Here is a 17441-nt window from a genome sequence, read left to right as displayed (position 1 = left end):
CTAAGTTCTTTTGTACCTGATAGCATAGCTTCAAAAATATAAGCAAAAAAATGATAGGAGATATGGGCAAATTCACCATTGCAGGAGATCTTTGACACATGTCTCAGAATGGATAGAAAAGGTAGATTTCTAAAATAGATAAAAATAATCATGAATGTCATGATTAACCAGTTTGATCTAATCGACATCCATAGAATCCTAAACAACAATTGAACAATACCCATTTTCCTCACATAAGGAACACTTCTGAAAACTTCTACATTTTGAATTATTAGGCTTCGGCAGAAACACTGCTCTGCAGGAGTCTATGGTTTCTATCAGCTTGCTGAGTTGTTTTCGCTACTTTATAGACTGAAATGCCAGGGGCCACCTTGGTGCAATCTAACTTGTTCAACATTTTTCAAACTGTTATGCATAATATCTAATCTCCCTCGGTCCCTAATGTTCTCACAGATGCTGAACAAAGTTTTCCTCTGCCCTTCCTCTCACAAAGCTCCTCTTGAGAGAAAGCTAAAATTGCTCATTTTAAGTAGACTCCCAGGAAGTCCTGGCGAGTGTTCATCCCTCAGTCATAGCAGATGCTTCTAGGATATGTTTACTTGCTCTTAAGATCACTTAAACTCCTCACCCTGCAAGTTAAATGAAAACTAAATTAAAAGACGGTTTTCTGTTTAGTAATTTGCTTTTCATGCTGAGTCAAAATTTTTTTATAAGCAACAAATGTGTTTTTCTTTTTAAAACAATCTTTAAATACATAGTCATGTAGTACATACAACTATTTTTGAATGATAGAAAATGTCCATATAGTATCTGATGTTTTACAAGTCATAGAAAGCCCTCCCAGGGGTTATGCCATCTGCCTATGTGTGTCATGGTTCCATGGTCAAAGAGGTGATGAAGCAAAGGGCTTATTATAAAGTAACAATTTTGAACTTCATCTGAGCCTTGTGCTCCTGAGAGCAGTGACAGCTGAGAAACCTCCCCATCCTTTTGTAATTCTTTGTTTGAGAAGGGACAAAATGGCTAAACAACTAACCAGGTAACTGCAAAAGACCACCATGTCTCTGAGTTAAGACTCCTCTCTACTCTTCCTCAAAGACTCTCATGTTTTATAAAACTCCAAGTTTTGTCCATCTTTGAGATCTTTATCAGAATGAATGTTGTCTCTGTTGCAATGGCCTGAATAAAACTATTTCCTTAACTGTCTGGAGCATTTTGTCTTTCAGGGTTTGGTGCCACAACTCAGATATTATTTGTCCCTGCCTCAGGATCCTGTTTACCCCTACCAGGTAATGAGACCCCCTCAGAGCCATTGTGCTTCAGTCCTGTGTGGTGATCCAGAGAGCCAAAAGTGAGCTCGGTTCCTAATCCTGTGTTCTGGACTCTTGTCCATTCATACCATGATGAAGATTTGATTCAATACCTTTTGAGTACTTGTTTCATATCTGGTGCTAGATTCTTCTGCTTTCATGGTCTGATCATTTTGTGATTTCTGTAAATATATCAGTGGTTTATAGGGATCTTGTTTTCTTGGTTGAAAGACAGCGAATGTGGTGTGTTCATCTTTTCTGTTTATCTTTTTCCCTGTCTTGAGTTAAAATCAACTAGGAATTTATACCCACTACGAATAAAACCCTATTTAGACCAGTGATATTTTGTTTCTGTGTTTATGCTTGACTCAGGACTGAATTTTTTAAAATAAAGTTATAAGCTCTCTATTTGTGTCTGTCTGTTTATATATCTGTAATTCGAAAAGGTCCTTATATCTCACTGTGTAAGTATACAGCATTTTCCTACCCTTCATGGTATTAATAACTTAGATTATAAAATCTCTTAAAGGAGCCCTACTCTGATTGACTTAGTGATAAAAAGCACTTATGTAAGCTGAATATTCCCAAAATATCTGGATTTAAGGAAATTAAACCTCGAATATTTTCAATGTTAAAAAAGAGGTATCGTTATAGAATTGAGCCCACAAATGTTTCAAGAATTCATGTGCACATAATTTAGGTAAATCCTTGGCAAACAAGACTCATTATTTTGATTTAATTAAAAGCAGCTACATATTTTCTATTAGATCAAGGTTAAGTATAATATACATGTAGACCTTTTTTCTATTTAGTATATTTTTCCTAAACATTTGCAGGTTTGCTGATTGAAAAAGATACTACTTCTACTAAATGTTGAGATTATAAAAAATGTTTATTTTAACATTTAACCAATATTTAACCAAAACTGAATCATAATTTTGACAAATTTTATTTCAACAGTTTTGTAGACACTCTTGCAAAGAAACAATGGATATCCACCCAAAATGTGGTTCAGACTGGAAACTGATCATGCCACAGGAAGACCAAGAAGGTAGGAATATTACTCACATTAGGAGGCTTTCTGGAGAGAGCAGGGCAGGCCTCCCAAACAGGTTCAAAGTGGCTTGAAAGAGAACAAGGAGACTGGCATGGGTCTTTTATGGTGGCTAGGGGAGGGGCTGGAGTGAAATTCCTGCATGTAGGCAGGGGCTTGGCATGGTTTAAACTTCCCACCAGTAGCAAAGAAGGAAGCACGTGGTCTTTCCTATCAACTTGTCCACAGCAGCCAAACATCAACTTAGGCAGACTCCTTAATTACAAACAGTATCAGTGTTCTGTAATATGTCAACTTGAAGATAATTTCTAAGATTTTTAGGTGACTTAAGACCTTGTATTGATATTAAATTGAGTTAACAGGGGATCCCTGGGTGGTTCAGTGGTTTAGCACCGCATTCAGCCCAGGACATGATCCTGGAGACCCGGGATCAAGTCCCACGTCAGGCTCCCTGCATGGAGCCTGCTTCTCCCTCTGCCTCTCTCTCTCTCTGTCTGTCTTTAATAAATAAATAAATAAATAAATAAATAAATAAATAAATAAATAAATAAAGTTAACATTTACTAGATGCCTAGATCATTTCTAGGTGAAACAGAATACTGAAACATTAGTTACTAAGCATAATTGTGGTTATATTTTTGCCTCTTATTTGTTTGGTACAGAGAGAGTACGTATTTGGGTCTGCTAAAGAACACGTTCATTTTTGCCACTTTGAGAAGTTGCACTGTGAGAGATGTGTTTGTGTTAAGGAGATGAGAGTAGTTTTGCTCTAAGGTAATATGACTGGTTGCTTCAGAATAAGAAGAGAAAAATGTAGGACAAAACCCAAATGAATACAAAAAGTTGTGGAGGGTATGCTAAAAGGGATTTTTTTATCTTTTTGTAATGGTCAAAGTTGACTAACATTTGATGGGCATATTAATTTCCTTTTGCTGCTATAACAAATTACCACAACTTAAGTAGCTTAAAACAGTACAAAAGTCCAAAATGGGTTTCACTGGGCTAAAATCAAGATAGCAGTGCTGCACTCCTTGTGGAGGTTCTAGGAGACCATCGATTTTTTTTTTCCTTTTACCCTTGTAGAGGCTGCCTGGAATCCTTGATTCATGGCCTCTCTCCATCTTCAAAGCCAGTAATAACCAGTTAGTCTTTCTCACATTACATCATTCTGACATTGACACCTCTGCCTTTCTTTCACATTTAAACAACCATTGTGATTACATCGAGTCCACCAGGTAATCCAGGATAATTCTGTTATTTTAAGGTCAGATGATCGGTAACCTTAATTTCCCTCTGCAACGGAATTAATTCCCTCTTGTCCTGTAACATAATACATTCACAGGTTTCAGGAATTAGGAAGTGGACATCTTGGAGGGGCCATTTTCCTGCCTACCACAATGAATTTATTTATAAGATTTTCAAAAAATTTTATAACAGAGGCACCTGGGTGGCTCAATCAGTTAAGCATATGACTTATGATTTCGGCTCAGGTCATGACCTCAGGATCCTTAGTTGGAGCCCAATGTTGGGCTCCATGCTCAGTGGGGAATCTACTTGAGATTCTCTACCCCCTCCTCCCACCCAGTGTGTGTGCACTCTCTCACTCTCTCTCAAATAATAAATACATAAATCTTAAAAAAAAATTTCCTAACAAACGTTATACTAGTATAAAGACAGACTTTTTGTCTTCTCAGTTAATATGGAAAATTTTTCTTAGATTATTGGCCTGCTTTAAAAAGTGGTTGTAAAAGGTCTTTCTTATCTTCCGTATAATCTGTCTAGATCACTGCCCAGATCCCTATTAGGACTGACTCTAGGTTGTGTGGGAACTGGCCCTTTCCCTCAGAATATGAAGAAGCCCTGTGAGTTGAAGCCCAAAGACTTGATATAAATCTCAAAGCGTTCATCACCACAGCAATCCATGCATGGGCCAGAGTTTCTTCTGGATGTTAAGGGAGAGTCCTGTCTGGACTACTAAATTCTCTCCCTCTTTTTTGAGACATTCATTAATGAGCATTCTCCCTAGAGCAATAGCCTAATAGAACATTTCCTTAATTGTCTAGTACATTTTATCTCTCACAAAAGCAAAACACCATCCTTAAATTACCTATTTTCCAAGCTGACTTTTGCTTCACTTGGAACCTCTCCTCTTAAATATATTCATCAGTTGTTCAGAGCATGGGGTCTGGAGCAAGTTGCAGATTTTGGCTCTGTCATTCATTCTGTGTGACCATGGGCAAAGGACTTGATCTTCCTATGCCTCAATGTACCTATCTGTAAGTGGGAATGATGATGATGATAATGGTAATGATGATGGTAGTGATAATGATGGGATGATGATGATGATGATGATGATGATGATGATGATGATGGAACTTACCTCACAAGGTTGTTATGAAAATAGCTCAGAACAAGTGCCTGGTTCAGATTGCTATACACATACCTGCTATTATTATTTGAGGACATCTAAGGCTCACCAAGTCCTAATATTCTGAGAGTTTATGTCCTATTCCATTCTTCTAAACAGAAATTTCATGCTCATCTTTAACCCCAGGGCTTGCAGAGCATATACATTGTAGGAAAACAATAAATATTGAGTAAATTTATGGAATATGAGTGACTGGATGAATTTTTGGAGGTAGGAAGGAACTATAGGTGAGAAAGTAGATATTATTATAGCAAAAGATGCTAGTTTTCATCAATTGTAATATTTCTTTACAGTTAAATGGCAATTTGAATTCTAAACTCTCTCTCACAGATGTGTCATTGATGCTCAGAAATCAAATTAAATACATTTTGTTAAGGAAACATGTGCTATACAGCAGCTGATATGATCAAGACCACTGTACTCCATGTTCTGAGGTCAAGACATGTGAGGTGGTGTGACCTAACTTCAATTAATGACAGCTGTCTCTGGAAACCTGGTTTCTTTCCTTAGGGAAACAGTATAAATTAAAGTCTAGCCAGACTGCAATGCATCACTGCTCAACTGAGTAGAGAAACTTGAATTCACACTTTGATTTGTCAGGAAGACAGAAATGCTTTCAACAAATAATCAGCCCCATCATTCTTCACACCAAATGGAAATATGCAGACTTATCCAGGCACCTAATGTAGGAAATCTTTTTAAACTTTAAAACAGACAGTAGACTGTGTGTCATTTTTTAAAATTAAGCTGTAATGTGATATTCAGTTTATATTCTGAAACAAATCAATATTCCAGGCAATCAGCCATAACTCTTGCTATATACTGCCCTCCAGTGGATTGCTGTCAGACATAACCTCTTAACATTATTTAAAATAACTAAAGCTTTCTTTTCAATGGGATGTTAGCTCTTTGACATAAACTTTAAAAATGCATTTGAAAATACTAAACAATAATTCTCAGAACTATTTTTTAGTTACCTTGTTTTTAAATGATCTGGGGTCAAGGTAAAGTACCTATTTATTTCTCCTAAAGCTTGGCTCTCCCTCAAGAGTTTGCCATAGTGTTGGTTTATTTCTGTTTTGACCCATGTCTTTAGTGAGCCCTGATCTTACTACTACTTCTAAATCCACTACTTCTAAAAAGAGGGATGACTTTACACTTGTCAGAAGAAGCTCACATAGCTCCTTTAAACACTGCCTTGACAGTACTGAGCAAGCAACCATTTCTTCGCATTTTACAAACAAAAGTCACAAATCAATGATAAAGTTGAGAGTAAAATTGAGATGCTCCCATTTCTGGTGACCCCTGGGTGTGTGAAGGTCTGTTAACAGGAAGTGACTTCCAGCACACTGATTTGACTCATTCCGTCAGAATTTGGTTTGATAAAATGTTACCTGTTTTCTTCATGGCTATCCTATTTCTCACCACCTCTGTTGTAGTAACATTTTCTGTTGTTTTAAAAATAATACCTCACAGTAGGGCTATTCCTCATAATGTAATTTTCTTCCTCATTTTCTTTTGTAAACATTATGCAGCAAACACTCTGCAAAACTGGAATTTAATGTATGAGATTTTCTCAGGGCAGGAAATTATGACGAATACTAACTAAATAACAGGGTTCTCACAGGTAACTAATTATATGGAAAAGAAAATGACCACAAGGACATTTCTGGAAGAAAATTATTGGTTTTTTTCCCTTTAAAGTAAGCATGACTAAAGCTAAGCTCAATTTAGTCCTCTAAATATACACATAAAATATGAAATAATTCAGCAGAAACTAGCCTCCTTCTAGCTGGTAAAAGACTTCTTTAGAAGTGAGATTCTAAAATATTGTTCTAGTAGTAATTTACCACTAGATTGATGAACATTGAAAATATGTTTGCAGAGTAATGAAATTTTGAGATAACAGCACTTCAAGTCATGCTATTTGAGTTTATTTTGAATGCATTTCTATATTCTATTTGCTTATCAAAATATTCCAATACTCACAAAAATGAATATAGGTAATTTTGCTTAGCCTGTAATAATAACCTGAATTACATTTTAAATATTCTACAACATAACTTTGAGATAAATCTCTTTACAGAATGTGTTAACAACAACAACAAAAAAGGTTAAGAGATCAAGAGGAGTGCTTGAAATTGATTAAATTTGACTCTAGTGTAATTTGATATATTCAACATGTATTTTCTTATTCATTCTCTTGCTCAAAAAATTTTCATTGAGGGACACCTGGGTTGCTCTGTGGTGAGCATCTGCCTTCAGCTCAGGGTGTGATCCCCAGTCTGTGAGGAGCATGCTTCTCCCTCTGTCTATGTCTCTGCCTTTCTCTGTGTGTCTCTCATGAATAAATAAAAAAAATCTTTAAAAAAAATTCATTGACCATCTACTATATTCCAGAATGTAAAATAGGGAAGTGTTCAAACATGATCAGGAAGGTCCTCCTCTCTCTCCCTCTCTCTCTATCTCTCTCTATCTCTGTCTCTCAAATAAATAAATAAAATCTTTAAAAAAAAAAAAAAAAGAGGCTCAGTCAGTTAAGTATCTGTCTTTGTCTTTGGCTCAGGTCATGATCTCAGAGTTCCAGGATGGAGTCTTGTATCTGGTTCCCTGCTCAGTAGGAGTCTGCTTCTCCCTTTGCCCCTCACTCCATTCATGCTCTCTCTCTATATATATATTTTCTCTCTCTCTCTCTCTCATTGTCTCTGTGTCTTTCAAATAAAGGTTGTCTGGGAACTGGCCCTTTCCCTCAGAATATGAAGAACCCCTGTGAGTTGAAGCCCAAAGACTTATATAAATCTCAAAGCGTTCATCACCACAGCAATCCATGCATGGGCCAGAGATGCATGTATTCAAATAAATAAATACATCTTAAAAAAAAAAAAAGGAAGGCCCTGCTGAGGAGGAATTCAACATTTAGTAGACAAGGCAGATGGGTAAATAGATAATTAAAATACAATATAGTTAAATATTATAATAGAGGCATATAGAGGTTATTATGGGACATTTCACAGAAGGGGCATTATTTGCATTTTAGAAAATAAGTGAGTTTATTTGTACACAGTCTGCAATGAGCCTACTCCAAATGCAAATGTAGCGAGGCACCAAAAAGGCTGGCTTGTATAAGAAACTACAAATAGTTCCATTTGGCCTGAGTAAGGGAAGCCCTGAAGGAAGGGGGTTTGCTGGGTAGGTGGGGGTCTTGCATGTTTCAAGAAGTGCTTTGGAAAGTTTATGGAAATAGTCGAAGAATTTTAAGTAGGATAATGATATGATCAGATTTAAATTTTAGAACGTGTACTCTGATGGAGGAAAAATGTGAGGGACATTTCATTAACAGTAGACAAGCCCGTTAAGAGGATTGGAGGTATTCCAAATATGAGATGATGAGAAATGCAAAGCCAAAAAGACTGTAAATCTAATGAAATACATCTTAAGAAACTTACATTATTTTCCAGATTTATAAATTCTGTAAAATGAGTCTTTTATAAATCATATCAAATCATTTCTCAGTTGAAAATGTATAGAAGTAAAATTTCTAAATGGAAATATAACCACATATTATTAACATAAAAGGTGTTATTCATATTTTATTTATTCTTTCTCATACGATATTCTGTACACCAATTTCTTTTTTTTAAGATTTTTATATATTCATTCATGAGAGACACAGAGAGGGAGATAGAGACATAGGCAGAGGGAGAAGCAGTATTCCTGAGGGAAGCCTGATGAGAGACTTGATCCTAGCACCCTGGGATCACGACCTGAGCAACAGCAGATACTCAACCACTGAGCCACCCAGGCATCCCCACCTATTTGTTCCTTATTTGTCAAATATATGATCAGACCTGAATTTTGCCCTCTCAAATACATCCCATCCTTTTTTGGGTGATTTTAGTCATTTAAAAAGCATTATTCATGGATCAAAAGAAATCTCTGAATTAAAATCAGTGGGGGGAAAGAAGTGATAGGAAAAAGATGACAAGAGACAGTGATAGACACTTAGGATAAATCACTGGCTGATAAATCACAATGACTGAACACAATCTAGAACACAGTGCACTGATCCGTAATTAGAGAGAGCTAATCTAAGAATCATTTATAAAGGTACCTCAATCCTGGTCCAAAAATAAAATAAAAACGAGCCAAACTTCAATGCTTAAATGAAATCACACTGGGGGAAAAATAAGCCAAGCTCTATATATTCTTTATGACAGCTGAACTCTATTTTAGTAGGGAAAAATTAAACAAGAGTGCTTAATTTAGAAGAAAAAAAAGCAAACCTGGGTGTGTTGTCATGACTGAGGTGCACTTGGGCCTTCACTCCAGACTGGATGCAGAAGGCTCCTGATTCAGAACCCTCTAGGTGCCAAGTGCCACACAGCCACCTGCTGACTGCGCATCCTTGGACACATTATTTAGTCTGTGTGGGCCTAGTTCTTCATCTTTAACAAGGTATCATGGCACTGTTGACATTTTTAGGCCAGATAATTTTTTATTGCAGAGGATAGTCTGGAACATGATCCCAAGCTGTTTACCCTGGAAATTCTGAGTGTGAGGTGTGAGGTGAAGCTCCTGCCTGCCTGCAGCCTTGTTTCCCTATGGGTGACTGCTTAGCCACACATCTCTACCTTGTAGGTACGATGCACCCAAGCTAAATCTTTGAGAGGAGCAATATTTCCCATAGAATTAAAATCTACAAGAATGGCACCCTGACTAAAAACAAAAGGACTTCATATTACAAAGTCAACATTTAGGTTTTTAATCTTAAACATCTGCATTTTAGTCACTTCACAATTTTCCTTAAGAATTGTAGAGTGGAGGGATGCCAGGGTGACTCAGCGGTTGAGCATCTGCCTTTGGCTCAGGTTGTGATCCCGGGGTTCCAGAATCAAGTCCCCCAACAGGCTGGGAGCCTGCTTCTCCCTCTGCCTGTGTCTCTGCCTCTCTCTGTGTGTCTCTTATGAATAAATAAATAAAATATTTTTTAAAATTTCCCCCAAAATGTCATCTTCTATCAGCAGTTAGTTCTCCAGCCATTGGTCCAAGCGTTGAGGACAAAAAATTACCCCTGAACCCACTTATAGAGAGTGAAACCATATAGGAAGCAGGAGAAGGTATTTAAATATCTTTAAAAAATATTTTATTTATTTGTTGGTTTGTTTATTTCTTTGAGAGAGAGAGAGCACGAGCATGAGCAGCGTGGGGAGAGGGAGAAATAGACTCCTGCTGAGCTGGGAGCACGACATGGGGCTCCATTCCAGGACCCTGGGACCATGACTTGAGCCAAAAGCAGACATTTAACCAACTGAGCCACACAGGTGCCCCTTAAATATCTTTGGTGATTTCTGCCATTTCTCTAGGCAGAGCCACTTCAAATACTCCATGTGGTATGATCGACTACAGAAATAGAAAATTCTCAGGGAGGGATGCCTGGGTGGCTCAGCGGTTGAGCATTTGCCTTTGCCTCAGGGCGTGAACCTGGAGTCCCAGAATCGAGTCCCACGTCGGGCTCCCTGCATGGAGCCTGCTTCTCCCTCTGCCTGTGTCTCTGCCTCTCTCTGTATCTTTCATGAATAAAATATTTTTTTTTCTTAAAAAAAAAAGAAAATTCTCAGAGAGGTATGGATATTCCTCTTTCTGCTCTCATCAAGAATAATAGTATTAACAACTATAATCCAGGGTCCACTCCAAACTTTTTGAAATATTTTAATAGTCTCGTAAGCAGGCTAAATGACCCTTGCCTAGTTACTTATCCTTATATCCACATGCCAATTTTGCCTCCAAAATAGAAATAGCTTCCAGTAAATCTAACCAGGTGGTACTTCTATATATGGGGAATTGCTGCCAACATGGTGTAAGTTTATGAGTACAAAGAAAAATCTTCTATCCCAAATACCTCTGGTACCCTTTTCTCAGGCATTTGGGTTTCATGTCTTTGAGATAAGAGTTTGCTTCATCTCCAAAGTGGGAGTAGTATTAGGTAATTAGCTCTTTACCAACAAGACCGAGAGATGAGATACACCTGGAGGAGCGGAAACCTGGAGGAATGGGCACTGCCACGGAAAGGAAGAAGGAAACCTAAAAAGGAATATGGGCAAATGTTGAAGACAAGCTTGTTCACTACACAATTTTTCTAAGGGCCATTCCATTCCAATTCCCATGATTTCCCTATTTTCTTCTTACTTATTAAAGTTAAAATTGTGAGATATAAAAAATCTTCTTGGATGAACTACTAGGCCACTCAACCGAACTGAATCAGTGTTCTACTGATTAGGTTTACTGCTAACTCTAGAACTCACTGTTTGAAAGGAATAATTAGAACAATTTTATAGCCATCAGCAGCATTGAGGATTTCAGAGTTCTGCAAAAGCAAACATGCCACCTGGAATTGCCATAGAGCTTGAAATGTGTATAAGGCCCCAGTAACTTTCCAGAATGTCATGATTTATTATTATTTTTCTGCAACAGAATATATGAACACAAAAGCATTTTATAAGGACAATGACACTTTTTCTTCGCATTTGGCTTGGAATCTATGTCACATTCTTGATTTAGAGATAAATCATAGTTCCTAAAATGTTCAGGTAACAGAATTCCAAGCTATTACCTTTGCAACCAAAATCTGGAATAATATTATCTCTAGGAGATAAAAGATCCTAAGACAATAAAATAGAGGATGCCAATATGAATGTGTGTTATTACTGTACATGTACCAGGTGCTTAGCCTATGTTATCCCATCTGTGGCAGAGACTTTAGTCATCCCCTATGGTCATGATATCTTTCTTACATACTATTAGTAATAAAGTTAAATATTTTTAAAGTTTTTATTTTCATTGCAGTTATTTAACATATAGTTATATTGGTTTCAGGTTTACAATATAATGATCTAACAATTCCATACATCACCTAGTACACATCATGACAATGTACTCCTTAATGACTCCCATCACCTATTTACATTCAGAGTAATTACTGATTGATATGTATTTAGTAGTGCCATTTTATTACTTGTTTTGTTGTTGTTGTTTCTGAATATTTTCTCTGATTCTTATCTTTCATGTTTTACTGATTTGATTTTCTTTAATGATATGTTTGGCTTTCTTTCTCTTCATTCTTTGCATATTCATTAGTGGCTTTTGATATATGATTATCATTAGATTTGCATATAATCTCTTCTGCATGCGGCAGTCTATAAAGTAAATGGTAAATGAAGTTTGAATTCATTCTTTTCTCCTCTTCTCCCCACATTTTAGGTATATGTTATTATATTATATTTTATTTTTTAAAATTAATTTATTTATTCATGAAAGACAGAGAAAGACAAAGAGAGAGAGAGAGAGAGAGGCAGAGACAAGGTAGAGGGAGAAGCAGGCTCCATGCAGGGAGCCCGACCATGGGACTCGATCCCAGGTCTCCAGGATTACGCCCTGGGCTGAAGGCAGTGCTAAACTGCTGAGCCACCTGGGCTGCCCAGCTATTATATTTTAATACCCTTTTTTTGGTGAGTTTCTTAACTGATTTTTTTTACAGAAATATTTATTTTTATTGCTTTTGTGTTTCCTACCTCTACATTGGTCTCTCCTTTCTACTCAACAAATCCCCTTTAATATTTCTTGCAGGGTTGGTTTAGTGGTCATGAACTCTTTAGTTTTTGTTTGTCTGGGAATTTCTTTATCTCTCCATCTATTCAGAATGGTAGCCTTGCTGGATAGAATGTTCTCAGCTGAAGATTTTTCCCATTCAGCATTTGGATATATCATATCATTCCATTCTGGCTTGCAAAGTTTCTTTTTTAAAAAAAATAAAGAAGATTTTATTTATTTGACAGAGAGAGAGAAAGAGAGACCACAAGCAGGAGGAGCAGGAGAGGGAGAAGCAGACTCCCCGCTGAACAGGGAAACTGATGTGGGGCTCAATTTCAGGACCTCAGGATCATGACCTGAGCCAAAAGCAGATGCTTAACTGACCGAGCCACCTAAGCACCCCTGGCTTACAAAGTTTCTGTTGAAAAGTCTCTTGCTAGTCTTATAAGTTTTCCCTTGTAAGTTACTGATTTTTGTCTTGTTACTTTTAAAATATTGTCTTTGTCACTGTGTTTTACCATTTTAATTACAATGTGTCTTGGTGTGGATCTGTTTTTGTTGATTTGATGGAAGTTCTTTGTGCCTCCTGGATCTGGATATCTGTTTCCCTCCCCCCCCCCCCCCATATTGGGGAAGTTTTCAGTTACATTTTCTTCAAATAAATTTCCTGTCCCTTTCTCTCTCTCTTCTTCTGGTACTCCTATAATATAAATACTACATTTGAAGAAACCACTGAGTTTTCTAAGTCTATTCTTGTTTTGTGTAATTCTTTTTCCTCTCTTTTGTTCAGTTTGACTACTTTCCATTATTCTGTCTTCCAAGTAACTCATTGCTCTCCTTCTTCCAACCTGCTGTTCATCCGATCAAGTGTGTTTCTCATTTTACTTCTCATTTTATTGAGCCTTTTATTATCTGCTATGTCATGTCTTATCTTTGTATTAAGGGTCTCACTCATGTCTTCTATTCTTTTCTCAAGTCCAGTGAGTAGCCTCATGATCCTTGCTTTAAATTCTCTATCAGATACGCTACTTATATCTCTGGCTGTGGCCTTTTCCTGCTCTTTCATTTAGGATACATTTCTCTCTCCTTGTTTTGTCTGCCTCTCTGTGTCTATTTCTGTGTGTGAAGAAAGCCAGCTATGTCTAGAAAAAGTCAGAAAGTCAGCTTCTGCTCTTGAAAGTAGTAACTCTATGAAGAAGAGCTCCTGCAATGCAGTGTCCCCTCTTCACCAGAACCTGGCACTTCAAGAGAGTACCCTATGTGTGATGCTTACTCCTTGCTATTGTATCTGAGTCACTTTTCCTTTCAGTGCAGTCGTCTTCCCTGACTCTCTGCCTGTTGTGAGCTGTGATTGTTCTCCGTGGTGTTAGTGAGACCCAGGTAGGCAAGTTCTGAGGGGGTGTTCCCTCTGGGGAACTTGGGAGCAGAGCAACAGTGTTACCAAATTTGTATTGGACCACTATTCCTATGCTGTATCACCCAAAGTACTGTGATAGCTGGAGACTGCATGCCAGGGTAGTCAGGGACATGAGGCTGGGTGTAGCACATGACAGTGGCTGGGCATGGGGTGGGTGTGCAGTGTGGAAGCAGCTGTGCACCCAGTGGCTGTGTGGGGCATGCACACAGCTTTAACAAAATTTACCCTGAACTCGGCTGAGGCTAGCAGGCTTGGAGTAGGCGAGTCCTTGGGATACCTTGTGGGCATCGTGCACTGATAGCAGGTTAGGTAGCAAGTGTCTGTGTCATCTTGCCTCCTGCAGGTGGTTCTGTGTTTATACTTCAGGATGGGGGAGGAATATTGCCTGGTGCTCCTTCATCTTTGAAGTCCTCCAATGTGCTCTGAAATCAGTATAAACAGATGTGTCTCCCATTTTCCCCTGGTTTTGTGTAAACTGCCCTTTTTATTTCCTGTCCATGCAGTCTGTTGTCTCTTTGAGCGTGATGATCCAGCTATCACTCACCTTCCCAGCTTGCCTCATGCCGAATCAGCTGACTTTTAAAGCTCCAGACTCCAAGTCCCACTAGTTTTACAAACTCAGGTGATTCAGCCCCTCTGTTTTTTTTTTTTTTTAAGATTTATTTATTTATTTTTATTCATGATAGACACACACACAGAGAGGCAGAGACACAGGAGGAGGGAGAAGCAGGCTTCATGTCGGGAGCCCGACGTGGGACTTGATCCTAGGACCCCAGGATTGCACCCCGGGGCCAAAGGCAGGGGCCAAACCACTGAGCCACCCAGGGATCCCTAGCCCCTCTGGTTTTTAAAGCCAAATGTTATGGTGATTAGTCTTCCCTGTGTGAGCTCCATGGTGCAAGGGCTCATGTCTCTTCCCTCTCCACCTGCACAGCTTCCTCCCTCCTGTGGGCAGTCTCTGTCTGCCTTTCTGACCTTCTTACCCTTTCAGATGCAGCTTCTTCTCTATGTTTAGTTGTGGAGTTTGTTCTGTCAGTCTTTGGATCGCTCTCCAGTTTATTGACTTGAATGCTGATGATACCTAGTTGTAACATGGGACAGGGTGAGTTCAGGGTCGGTCCTCCTACTCTGCCATCTTCCCAAGCCTTGAGTTAAGAATTTTAATTGAGACCATAACTGCTCAGCTGGTAGCTAAAATTTTAAGATGACACTTGTAGCAAAAGTGTGACAGTATGTCTAATTTCCAGACAAGGGGGCCTGAGTGGAATGATGTGCACAGCTTCTATATCTTGTCCTTAAAAGAAGAACCACACTGACTACAACTTCACCCTGTTGTTTCATGTAAGAATAGTAGATGAACTATATGTTCCCACTGCTAAGATGTGGAAATAGGCATCTTAGACACAACTAGATGATAAATGTTCATCATTGTTAAACAACAGGGTAGGAGCCTGGATTCTGAGGATCAGACAACTACCATCCCAGGCCTGAACTGTGTTGGGACTTTTGCATTACAGAGAAACAAACTTCCATCTTGTTTAGTCAACTATTATTTTGGATCTGTCATTAGCACCAAAGTGACTCTCTGATAAATCATTCCATCTTTACAACAATCCTAAAAAGGAAAAGTTATTATCTCCATCTTACAAATGAGGAAATTATAAAAACAAAAAGAAAAACCTACCAAGTTTCCAGAACCAGTAAGTGGCAAACCTAAGTCTAAAACTCAAAGCCAGGGGTGCCTAGGTGGCTCATTCAGTTAAGCATCAGTTTTGGTTTTGGCTCAGTTCATGATCTGAGGATCCTTGGGTTGAGTCCCACATTGGGCCCTACACTCAGCTGGGAGTGTGCTTGAGATTCTCTCCATCTGCTCCTTCCCCTACATGTTCATGCTCTCTCTTTCCTCTCTCTCTCTCTCTCTCTCTCTCTCAATCTCTCTCTAAAATAAATAAATTTAAAATCTTTAAAACTCACATCCAACTTGCCACTGTATCACTGAAACTCTTACTATGCTAACACAGTTTTATGCTAGATCTGGCTTTTTATGATCTCAGAACAGTCATGCTTCTCCCATTTCAGCCTCAGTTTTTGTTGTCTGTAAAGTCTAGCACAGGAAACAAACCACCCTTAGTATCTAAAGCAGAGCAGGATTAATACAGAAATTGTCATCCTTACAATTCTCTGCAAATTTTGGAGGAGTTGTCACTGGATTTTTGGTTTTAAGGTCACACCACCTTAGATGTGGCCAGGAAATAGCTGCTTTTACTAGTAATGCTGCCTCCATTGAGCTGTTTCACTGATGTGAGGTTGATGACTCAGAGGGCAGGGTCTACCCAGAACTTCAGCTGAAGAAGAATCTGGGACTTTTACTTTTCAGCTCCTCCACATAGGAGGAGATCTATAAGGAAATGAAGGTGAATGCACAGAGAAAATTAGAATAATCTCTATGAATCCTGGCCCCACTTCTTATTCACTGGGTGTCTTTAGGTAAGTCACTTAACCTATTTGTCCCTCAGGTTCCTCATCCAAATGTGAGGATAATAACAGTACTTGTTATGTAGGGTTGTTGTAAAGATTAAATTAGCATAAAATATATAAAATATTTAGAAAGTGACTGACACATGTTATCTATTATAATTGTTATCATTATCATCATTAAGCCTATTCTAATTCCAAAATTCTCTGGTATTTATTTCCTAGTGAGTCCAAAAGGTGAAGAACATAGGTGACCAACTTCAAATTCAAACAACTTGAGCTAAAAATACAGAATTTTAGAGACACATGTACCTTCAATTTAAGAAATTCAAGAATAGTCCCCCAGATCCTCTGATATTAGCTGTATGAGGAACCATTGATTGTTGGAGCAAGTCTGTGATATATCTCTTCTGCTGAGATTTCTAAGATCCTCTTAAATAAAATTCACTGAGATTTCTGGTCAGTTTTCAAATACTACTATAGTAGAGGCTGAAATTTTTCCTGTAATAAATATTCTCTCTCTCTCTCTCTCTCTCTCCTAGTGATAAATTCCCTGATTCTTTGGCTGGATATATGCTGACCAGAATAAATATGGAATTTCAGCCTCCTTGCACCTAGGATGAACACATGACTAAGTTCTGTTCCATCGGCATGAACAGAAGTGAAACTTCACTTTACCGTTAAACAGAAAACTGTACCTTCTCCTTCCTTTTTCCCTTTCTTCTGTCTGTGGTATGCTGCTTCCCACTAAAACTGCCTTATAAAAGTTGATTGTTAAGACATTCAGTAATCTTGCAAGCCAGTTATTAAGCTGTTGGTAGTTTAATGTCAGCCATGGTAGGAGTATTTACAACATGGAAATCCATAAACTCTAGTCAGAGCCAATGTCCCTCAGTTGGGAACTTTTTTTTTTTTTTTTACAGTTAGTTTGCAGCACCATTTTCCTTGCTCTCCTAGAATCAGGATACTTGAGTAAGATCTGTGGCCCCATATGATGAGGGTAGGTCCTGAAGATGGCAAAACAAAGAGAAGTATGAGTTCCTAATGCAGAACAAAGCCATTGTGCCAGCTTTGACTCTCTATGTGTGAGACATACATTTATATCTAGCTCAGTGATTCTCAGTAGGGGACAACTTTGCCCCCCTGGCCCCCAGAGGATGTTTACGAGAC

The 17441-nt window shown here is 38.3% G+C and overlaps 1 long non-coding RNA gene across 1 annotated transcript in view; it reads left to right on the top strand.

The window, feature by feature from the left end:
* Positions 1 to 1222: 1222 nt before the first annotated feature.
* Positions 1223 to 17441, top strand: part of LOC111093201 — a 69254-nt gene continuing 53035 nt past the window's right edge. The window contains exons 1-2 of the long non-coding RNA XR_005380861.1: positions 1223 to 1289; positions 2271 to 2361. This is a non-coding gene — a long non-coding RNA (uncharacterized LOC111093201). The remainder of the gene's footprint in view (positions 1290 to 2270; positions 2362 to 17441) is intronic.

The sequence above is a fragment of the Canis lupus genome, chromosome 29 (genome assembly GCF_011100685.1).
Source record: "Canis lupus familiaris isolate Mischka breed German Shepherd chromosome 29, alternate assembly UU_Cfam_GSD_1.0, whole genome shotgun sequence".
Classification (NCBI taxonomy): domain Eukaryota; kingdom Metazoa; phylum Chordata; class Mammalia; order Carnivora; family Canidae; genus Canis; species Canis lupus.
This window is presented reverse-complemented; position numbering and strand designations above follow the sequence as displayed.